Source organism: Triticum aestivum, chromosome 7A, assembly GCF_018294505.1.
Source record: "Triticum aestivum cultivar Chinese Spring chromosome 7A, IWGSC CS RefSeq v2.1, whole genome shotgun sequence".
Classification (NCBI taxonomy): Eukaryota; Viridiplantae; Streptophyta; class Magnoliopsida; order Poales; family Poaceae; genus Triticum; species Triticum aestivum.
The window spans coordinates 190,508,876-190,519,466 of record NC_057812.1 but is presented as its reverse complement, the minus strand read 5'-3'; the positions used below and the strand labels follow the sequence as shown (position 1 = coordinate 190,519,466).

At 44.3% G+C, this 10,591-nt stretch overlaps 1 long non-coding RNA gene across 1 annotated transcript; it reads right to left on the bottom strand.

Moving 5' to 3' along the window:
* Positions 1–6,992: 6,992 nt before the first annotated feature.
* LOC123151436 (uncharacterized) lies at positions 6,993–10,180 on the bottom strand. Its single transcript, XR_006475644.1, has 3 exons — positions 9,446–10,180; positions 8,140–8,606; positions 6,993–7,411 (listed from the first exon to the last, which is right to left on the bottom strand). It is a non-coding gene; the product is annotated as an uncharacterized lncRNA (long non-coding RNA).
* Positions 10,181–10,591: the final 411 nt, after the last annotated feature.

The following is a 10,591-nucleotide window of genomic DNA, read 5'->3' as shown; positions in this document are numbered from 1 at the left end:
CTGCAAAAACAAGTTAGACGTCCTCTACTTTGTTGTTGCATGTTTTACGTGGCTGCTACGGGCTTAAGTAAGAACCAATCTCACCTACGCATCATAACCACAACGATAGTTTGTCAAATAGACTCCGTTTTAACCTTCGCAAGGACCGGGCGTAGCCATACTTGGTTCAACTAAAGTTGGAGAGACAGTCGCCCGCAAGCCATCTCTGTGCAAAGCACGTTGAGGGAACCGGTCTTGCGTAAGCGTACGCGTAAGGTTGGTCTGGGTCGTCTCGTCCAACAATACCGCCGAACCAAAGTATGACATGCTGGTAGGCAGTATGACTTGTATCGTCCACAACTCACTTGTGTTCTACTCGTGCATATAACATCAACACCAATAACCTAGGCTCGGATGCCACTGTTGGGTTTCGTAGTAATTTCAAAAAATTTCCTACGCACACGCAAGATCATGTGATGCATAGCAACGAGGGGAGAGTATTGTCTACGTACCCAACACAGACCGACTGCGGAAGCGATGACACGACGTAGAGGAAGTAGTCGTACGTCTTCTCGATCCAACCGATCAAGCACCGAAACTACGGCACCTCCGAGTTCGAGCACACGTTCAGCTCGATGACGATCCCCGGACTCCGATCCAGCAAAGTGTCGGGGAAGAGTTTCGTGAGCACGACGGCGTGGTGACGATCTTGATGAACTACAGCAGCAGGGCTTCGCCTAAACTCCGCTACAGTATTATCGAGGAATATGGTGGCAGGGGGCACCGCACACGGCTAAGGAATAGATCACGTGGATCAACTTGTGTCAACTTGTGTGTTTAGAGGTGCCCCTGCCTCCGTATATAAAGGAGGAGAGGAGGGGAGGCTGACCGGCCAAGGGGGGGAGGCGCAGGAGAGTCCTACTCCCTCTGGGAGTAGGATTCCCCCTCCAATCCTAGTCCAACTAGGATTCCTCGGAGGGGAAAAGAGGAGGAGGGGGCCGGCCACCTCTCCTAGTCCTAATAAGACTAGGGGAAGGGGGGGCGCGCAGCCCATCTAGGGCAGCCCCTTCTCTTTTCCACTAAGGCCCACTATGGCCCAAATAGCTCCCGGGGGGTTCCGGTAACCCTCTCGGTATTCCGGTAAAATCCCGATTTCACCCGGAACACTTCCGATATCCAAATATAGGCTTCCAATATATCAATCTTTACGTCTCGACCATTTCGAGACTCCTCGTCATGTCCGTGATCACATCCGGGACTCCGAACAACCTTCGGTACATCAAAATGCATAAACTCATAATATAACTGTCATCGTAACCTTAAGCGTGCGGACCCTACGGGTTCGAGAACAATGTAGACATGACCGAGACACGTCTCCGGTCAATAACCAATAGCGGGACCTGGATGCCCATATTGGCTCCTACATATTCTACGAAGATCTTTATCGGTCAGACCGCATAACAACATACGTTGTTCCCTTTGTCATCGGTATGTTACTTGCCCGAGGTTCGATCGTCGGTATCCAATACCTAGTTCAATCTCGTTACCGGCAAGTCTCTTTACTCGTTCCGTAATACATCATCTCACAACTAACATATTAGTTGTAATGCTTGCAAGGCTTATGTGATGTGTATTACCGAGAGGGCCCAGAGATACCTCTCCGACAATCGGAGTGACAAATCCTAATCTCGAAATACGCCAACCCAACATCGACCATTGGAGACACCTGTAGTACTCCTTTATAATCACCCGGTTACGTTGTGACGTTTGGTAGTACCCAAAGTGTTCCTCCGGTAAACGGGAGTTGCATAATCTCATAGTCATAGGAACATGTATAAGTCATGAAGAAAGCAATAGCAACATACTAAACGATCGGGTGCAAAGCTAATGGAATGGGTCATGTCAATCAGATCATTCTACTAATGATGTGACCTCGTTAATCAAATAACAACTCATTGTTCATGGTTAGGAAACATAACCATCTTTGATTAACGAGCTAGTCAAGTAGAGGCATACTAGTGACACTTTGTTTGTCTATGTATTCACACATGTATTATGTTTCCGGTAAATACAATTCTAGCATGAATAATAAACATTTATCATGATTATAAGGAAATAAATAATAACTTTATTATTGCCTCTAGGGCATATTTCCTTCAATTCTTGGCAGTAGAGTCCAGTTGAACAAACTTCTTGACGTCAGCGGCAGTGACACCTTCTCCAGCCTTGGGAACGCCGTTCTTGACGACATACCATAGGTCGACGTCAATGGCTTCAAGATGCATGCGCATCTTATTCTTCCAGTAGGGTTATTCAGTTCCATCAAAGACGGGGCACGCAGCGGAGACTTTAATTATCCCTGCAGTCGACATAGCTAAAACTCCAGGTGGTTAAACCGAATCACACAGAACAAGGGAGTACCTTGCTCTGATACCAATTGAAAGTGCGTTATATCGACTAGAGGGGGAGTGAATAGGCGATTTTTATGAAAGTCTTCAAAACGTGGAAGTTTCGAAGACAAACGATAGAAATACACCTATTACCATGCAGCGGAAGGTAGACTACACTAGGCAAACCATAGTCAAGTATTCAATGAAGTGAAAGCACAATGACTAATAGCAGCTAGGTAGTAAGGATCAGGTAGGAAGATATTATGAAGCCAAACAGAACACGCAGTCACTCAGTGAAGACAAAAGATAGTGCAATCATACAATGACTTCACAAGGACCAACAGTAAGTAAAGGGAAGGGAAGGATGAAACCGGTGACTCGTTGAAGACAATGATTTGTTGGACCAGTTCCAGTTGCTGTGACAACTGTACGTCTGGTTAGGGCGGCTAGGTATTTAAACCTAAGGAGACACAGTCCCGGACACCCAGTCCTGAACACGTAGCTCAGGACACGCAGTCCTCACCATTTTCCCCTTGAGCTAAGGTCACACAGACCTCGCTCAATCACTCTGGTAAGTCTTCAAGCGAGACTCCCAAACCTTCACAGACTTCGTTCACCGGCGATCCACAATGTCTCTTGGATGCTCAGAACGTGACGCCTAACCGGCTGAAGGATTCACAGTCCTCAAGTGTAATAAGTCTTCAGATCACACAGACAAGAAGACTTAAGTGATGCCTAACTCTCTTTGGCTCTGGGTGGTTAGGGCTTTATCCTCGCAAGGAATTCTCTCTCAAAGGCTTCGAGGTGGGTTGCTTTCAAACAACAAAAGCCGTGCACTAACTCTGAGCAGCCAACCGTTTATGGTTGTAGGGGGTGGGCTATTTATAGCCACTAGGCAACCCGACCTGATTTGTCCGAAATGACCCTGGGTCACTAAGGAACTGACACATGTTCCAACGGTCAGATTTCAAACTCACACGGCAACTTTACTTGGGCTACAAGCAAAGCTGACTTGTCCGACTCTGGACAAGATTCGCTCTCATAGTCTTCACTCGAAGACATAGGTTTTGGTTAAGCATCACTTCAGTCATTTTGACTGGTTCTCTTGGACCCCACTTAACAGTACGGTGGTTCCTATGACTCAACAAAGAAGAAAAAGAACTACGAAAGATCTAAGTCTTCGAGTTCCATAGGCTTCAAGCGATGTCTTCTCTTGTCATAATCTTCGATGTGAATATCTTCATATACCACCTTTGACATCAATGTCTTCAAATATTTTTAGGGGTCATCTCTGGTAGGAAAACCGAATCAATGAGGGACTTCTACCTGTGTTGTCCTGCAATTCTCACAAACACATTAGTCCCTCAACTAGGTTTGTCGTCAATACTCCAAAACCAACTAGAGGTGGCACTAGATGCACTTACACCCATGATCTACCACGATCTCCAAATCTCAGTACGTGGGTGACACATGTCGCTAGGATGGTAAGGGTCAAGGGCACGTTCGTTCAATTTTCTCGGACGAGCATTTTTTCACCTCGTCTATAAATACCCCTTGCCCTCCTCAGACCTCATTTACTCCGCTCGATCTCACTCCCCTCGCTCGAGCTCTCTGACCTAGCGCTACAGCTACTTTCCATCATCGCCGGTGAGGAAGAGCTTCACTGCCCCAACCTCGTCGTCGTCGTACTCGCGCCGGCCGCGGAAATCTTCACTCCGCCGCTGTCGTAGCTATCTTCCACCGCTAAGTTAGGACGTGGAAGATATGAACGGACGAACCTCTCCACGACAACTTCCAGTTCGTCATGTTCTTCGTCCAGGGTAAATAAAATCCGATTTAACTACCATATATTGATTCTCATGATTTCCACAAAATCTTCAAAAGGTGTTTATTCTTCAACTTCCATATCCTTAAACACCCAGTTGCATTTGTTCTTGATTTGTTTCTCTAAGCTACGTTTTTCCTCAAGATTCCTCAATTGTGTGGATTCTCAAATCTATACAAATTTGGAACCTAAGTCAAGAACGCTTAGTGAAATTCCTCAAGACACCCATGGTCAAATTTCTCAAACTTGATTCTTTTTTGAAAAAATTCTGAGAACGCATATGACCTCTCCAAATTCTTCGCACCTATACTCTGTTCACGGGTACAAAATGTCCGCTACTGAATCACTAGGTTCTCATCAACTTAACTCATTTGCAGCATTCCTCGAAGACAAATTGCATACCTCCTCAGAAACTTCGACTGTTCAAAATCCTCAAGTGAAGAAAATGGCTGAAGGGAAAAGACCTCAGAAGGGAGGAAAGAGACCAGAAACAAATATAGCGTTTGAAATCCCTGAAGACATCTATGATGAGTATTGCACTCCTGATGAAGCCACTCATGGCAAGGAGAAAAAAATCAGCACAAGGTGCGCATTTAGAGGATTGCTAGGAGATGGGTAAGAGAATGGAGGGAGTATCGATATGTTACTCCTAAGTACATGAAGAAATTCGTCGTACACCCTCCATGCCCAAGACCTCCATTGGCTCCAGGTCAAGAATCTAATCCCTCTACCATCAGGCGAGGTGAGGAATTTCCAAAGGAATGGGCCAAGCGCCAATCCAAGTTGGCTAAAATGGCAAAGGAAGTAGTGAAGAAATTCAACGAAGATTTTGCTGTTGCTGCTACTGAGGCCTTTGCTAGCAAGCCCAAGAAGGCTTTGCCGAAGAAATCAGCTGTAAAGCCAAGTTCCTCGGCTGCTATGCCCTCACGGCCAAGTTCTTCAAAGTCCTCACGGCCTATTCCTCAAGCAACCTCTTCAAAAGCATCTCCAACTCCCTTAGTTGCAAAATCCTCAGCTGCAGCTGCAAAGTCCTTAGCACCTGTGCATCTAGCATCGTGCCAAAGGACTACAGGAATCTCAATTGCTTCAGGAGCCTCTGCAAGTTCCTCAGCTCCGCCACAATCCTCAATAGCCCGGCCTTACTGAAGAAAAAGACCGCTGCTGGACGCGGCTCGAGGCCAAGTCCTCACAAGAAACAAGTTGCCTTTCAAGTTCCGTCTGATGACAATGAAGCTGATGATGAATAACTTGCTAAGATCATCAGAGACATGCAACAAAGGGCCGCTAGAGCCAAAGGCAGCGCAGTGCCACTCATGCTGGATCCAAAGTTGATCCTTGATTTCATCAATCTATGGCACAAGGACCCTAACACTCCTCTGCCTGATTTAAATCTCACCCCAGGACAAAGTCACATGCTCAATGCCTTCATACGTGAAGAAAAATGAAAGTTTGAAAAGGTCAGACAAGCCAAGAAAGCTCAGTACAAGGAGTGTTTTCCAAAGAAGAATGTTGTCAACATGTCTCCTGAAGAACTTGTGAATCTGTAAAAGCAATCAAAGACCTCAATGATGAATTTGACGCTTATCGTGCAGATTGGCTAGGTGCCAAAGTCAGATTTGTCAAACTGGTCGAGGGATTCAAACCAAAGGTTGCAGCTACATCACAACAAGAAATTCCTTAAGCTGAAGTATCTGCTCAGCCTACTGAAGAACATGCCAACACAACTAATGAAAATCAGCCTGTTGAAGACACTAGTAAGATGCCCGTGCTACGCTACGGGGTCACAAATGATAAGTGTAACATTGTTTACGTAAACATTCCTAGGAACAATAAAAATTGCTCCTAGACAGTGATCAAACAATGTTATACTGTTGATAGGCACACATCGAGCACAATTAAACATGCGGTTTCCAACCCCTTTCTTCCAAGCCAACTATTTTCTTCTCCATCTTCACCTGCAGGAAGATTTTTTGTTCTCCCTACCCGGCTTTCTCATTACTCACTCCAAATAGAAAATCCGCCCACACACATTTAGCAATTGCAGCTATAATGACCACCTTTATCTCTGAATACAAGGGAACTCGCATGAAAAAAAAGTACACAAATAAAAACACTTTATAAATAAGAGAGTATATAAAATTCATAAAGTGTTGCATGTACATGAATAGTTGGCATTGCAATATAGAAAGCATCATAAATGCTTCTCATCTGAAGTTTATTCATAGAATGTAACTATCTGAAACATGCAAGACCTGAGCTCCAACACAGATTTTGCTTAAACGCAAAGGAAAAGCTGTTCATTTCATTGATATGACTAAATATTGTATACATCCAAGGTTTTGGATCCCAAACGGACCTTTTTTCTCATGGCGCACCGGAATTCGCGGTTACCACGGTAACCACGAAATTCCGGAAAAAAGGGACGAAATTTAAAATCAAATTTTTTAAGATAGATATAGATATCTTTATCAGTCTAATGGGCTATTCAACCGCAGCTACAACATGCACAGGAAAAGCTGTTCATTTCATTGATAGGACTAAATATTGTATACATCCAATGTTTTGGATCCCGAACGGACCTTTTTTCTCGTGGGGCACCTGGAGGGCATTCATTGTGTGTGTGTGTGTATGTGTCATAAAATTAATAATTAATTGAACAAAACTTTCACCCTCTTACACTATATAAAGCAAGATTTGACTGTATCAAGATGAAAACCAAAGCCACTGCCTGCTACTTGAGGAAAACATAAAACATAAAAAAATAGTATATATTTTCCAGCCAGGAACTCTGCTTGATCTGGATCTTCTGGCTATTTTTAGCATAATATATCAGTCATCATAAATTTGTTTCTATACTGATGCTTATTATAATTAACTTCCTTGGTGATAAACACCTTCTTTACAGCACTTATAGGCATAGAAGATCAAGCATATCACTTTAGGCTAGTTCTGTATGATGCAAGGTGCTGGAATGTTTACATGTAGTTCTTAATCTGACAGGATATGCTCCATTTGGCCAGTTTGAAATCCAACAGGATATTCAAGCAGATGTTTTTGCCAAGCAGTAAGGTACATGATACAAAACTTTATGTTTTCCTTTAGCACTTTTTTGGCACGAGGGCTGTACTGCTTTCTTGACCTTGCAGTTCTTCAGCATCACTCCTAAATCCAAGGGTTTCTCCAGGAAACTCCTAAGCTTGTCAAATATCTTTTGGACCTGCCATGTAAATTATTATTTTTTTCAGAAATTTTAGTGATTTGGTGAGAACAAAAATCCTAGTGTAGTTGGAGGTGATACTGAGTATATATGTGCATATGTGTGACGAAGTCACGCGATTTTATATAAAGGGAAATATAACAAATCTAGCTTGGGAATTTCTGTCTGAACAACTCCTCTAAAACAAGCTGATCCACCTAGAACTAAGATGCAGATCTTTTAATAACATACAGACCAGCCTGGGGTTAGAAATACCCAACGACCAATATGCATAAATAATAAAATGACAAAATTACATGTTACAGAACCATACGGTGACCTGCAACTCCCTGTCATGATGTTCAACTTCACCAATAAAAGTGGCATCATCGTCTAATAGTAGTATATGTGGATACTCATCTATTGTGATCGTTAGTAATTTTTTGGGCACTAAAAATCTTCTTTTAACACAAAATTATGGCCAACATGTATTGATGTTAATTCCTCTAACAGTAACTATGGCATGTCTTGTTCATAGCCATTCCAGAAGAAGAATCCAAAAATGAAACTGAACCAAATATTGCTACAGTGGTGACCGGCTGACTGCTGTGGAACCAATTGCTAATGTTGAAAAAAAAAGAAAACAATAGACCTTGGAATATATTTATTGAACATAGAAGACAAGAGAGTTTCCCTACAAACACATGTCTGTAATTGCACAAATAAGGATTGCCTAAAACACACCATACCTTGGTCCTTGGTGAACCAGATCAGAAGGCGAAGAGCGTGACCAGAGCGTGTTGCTTCTTTGGATGTGATTTGAGCAGCGTGAGTCCCATTTGCCTGCTCACTTGATTTATAATGGGCTGCAAGAGTGGTTTCTAGACAGTTCGACATAGGCGCGCGGATTTGGATCATAGAAAATTTGAATTTGGTAGGCAGCAAGGGTGGGTACGATGAGGTTTTGAAAGGACAGGCGGTAGCCGGGCATAGCACCAGAACTGGCCGTGAGCGCGCCGGTACACAAGGGGAAACAGTAATAGGTGGCAACTAACATGGTCAGGATTTGTTCTTCTTCGAGGGCCATGAAAGCAGCAACTGACATGAGCTAAAATGCTTAACAGCAACTGACACCGAAACAAATCTTTAGGCTATTAGTCTTTTTGAAGTAGCAGTGTAGTAGAGAAATGTTCCGGACTTTAGAAATTCCTGATTTCTGCAATATGGTAAAAGGTAATGATTCAGAGTTCAGGCTTGCTCAAAATGGGGAACATTTTCTTTCGCCAAAAGAAAAGGGAAGAACACTTCACAATTAGAATAGCTTATCGTATAATTATAACCGAAGTATGCCTCAATAAACAAATTGAATAGGACGTAGCAAACATAGGTACGCAAATGGTTCGATTTCCTGGATTTTGAAAAGCCAAATAGAAGTGTATGGGTAAACTTATTTGATTTAATTATTGACGCCCTCAAAAATTCTGTATAGTAGAAGTAGCAAGGCTGAAGCATCTAGTTTTTTTTGCATCTAGTTAGCACTGCATCTTATGGGATTACTAAAACTTATGGCCTAATATTTAATTGTAGACATTGTTAGTTTGTCACCACTGGGAATTACAGTAGACAGCTTTGAGACCTTGCATTGAGGGTACTCGTGAGATCGGAAACTTGCCTATTCCTCTCCAGACATCCGCATTTGGAGTGCCTAGCAACCTATAGCATTAAAAAATGAAGGTAGTCCATCAACATCTAATGCAATGACATGCATCTTCCAGTTTTGTCGTCAACTTTTTTAACACAAAATTAGGGCTTGCGTGATATCGAAATCAATTCCTCTACTGCATTCTTATTCATAGTTTCATTCAATGCTTGTAATTCCTCACTAATAAAGTAATAATTAAGTTTCATTCATTTTAGAAGAAGATTCTGGAAAAGTAATTTGAAACCAAACATTCCACATCTCTGCAATTGCACAAGTAAGGATTGCCTAACAGAGATGAACAAAGACTTGACGACAGATAGACGAGCTTTTACTCTTCCGTCAACACACCATACCTTGGTCCTCGACGAAGTGGATCAGAAGGCAAAGCGCACTTCTTAGGATGTAGTTCGAGTAGAGTAAGTCCCATCTAATTTGAGAGGCACCATGGGAGGGCACGATGAGCTTTGGGAAGGGGGGCAGTAGCCGAGCAGAGCACCTCCATGTCAACCATCACAATAGAACATGCCACGGAGCGCATCTGTGGGGAGGGGATAGTAGCAGACAGTGGCAGCACCGTCGGCGAGGATGAGCAAGGTGCAGCCGTCGTACCTGTGGAGGTTGGCGTCGGAGGAGATGAGGGAGAGGCGTGGGGTGTGGTGGTGAGCCTGCTGCAGCAAGAAAGGGAGGAGGAACGAGGGGTGTTGGGGCCATGGACGCAACCGACGGCGTACTTGAGGGGGTGCCATCGCGGGAGATGGGGGTGTGAAGGGGATGGCGAGGAGGACGGGGTGATGGTGATAGTAGGCGGAGGGACTGCAGCCGCAGAGGAGGCATGAGAGGCGTCGGTGGACGGCGACAACGGCGTGCTTGCCGAGGTCGGCCTCGGAGCAGACGGGTAAGGGGAGGAGGAGACGGCGAGGAGGAGGTGCTCGTCGTCGTGGTGGTGGTGGGCGGTGGGATGAGAGGAGCTGGGGTGGATGGCGCCGGCATCGGCCACCGTGACAGATCTCCAATCTTCCCGGCCGATGGTTCTTACGGTGGCTATTTCCTTTGGGTGGTCACAGGTGAGTTGTGGAGTAGACTGGATTGTTCGGGAGAGTTGGGGTTAGCTGCAAATGGATGACGGAGCAGCGGGGTCTTTTTGTAAAATTGCCACATAGTTCTTCACATGCGTTAGATGCAGATCCGACGATCGTAATCGAAGGATGGCAGGCACACCATCATCACCAACTCAGCTTTTTATAGGAGTAGAGACTAAAAGCACCAGGGCTGCTGAAGAAATTCCAGCTCCTGGAGAAACTGTCAGGGCAACCTCCAATGTTGTGCCTGAAGAAACTGAACAAGTCAGGGCAACTACATCAGCTGCACCTGAAGAAAATGAATCAACTTCATCCGCTCCTCCTGCAAAGTCATCATAGATGAAGAATATCAACCTTCCTTTTGCAACAGAAGCGAAGAAAACTAAAGTTGCGGAGAAGGCAGCTGTGAAGAAAAGGAAA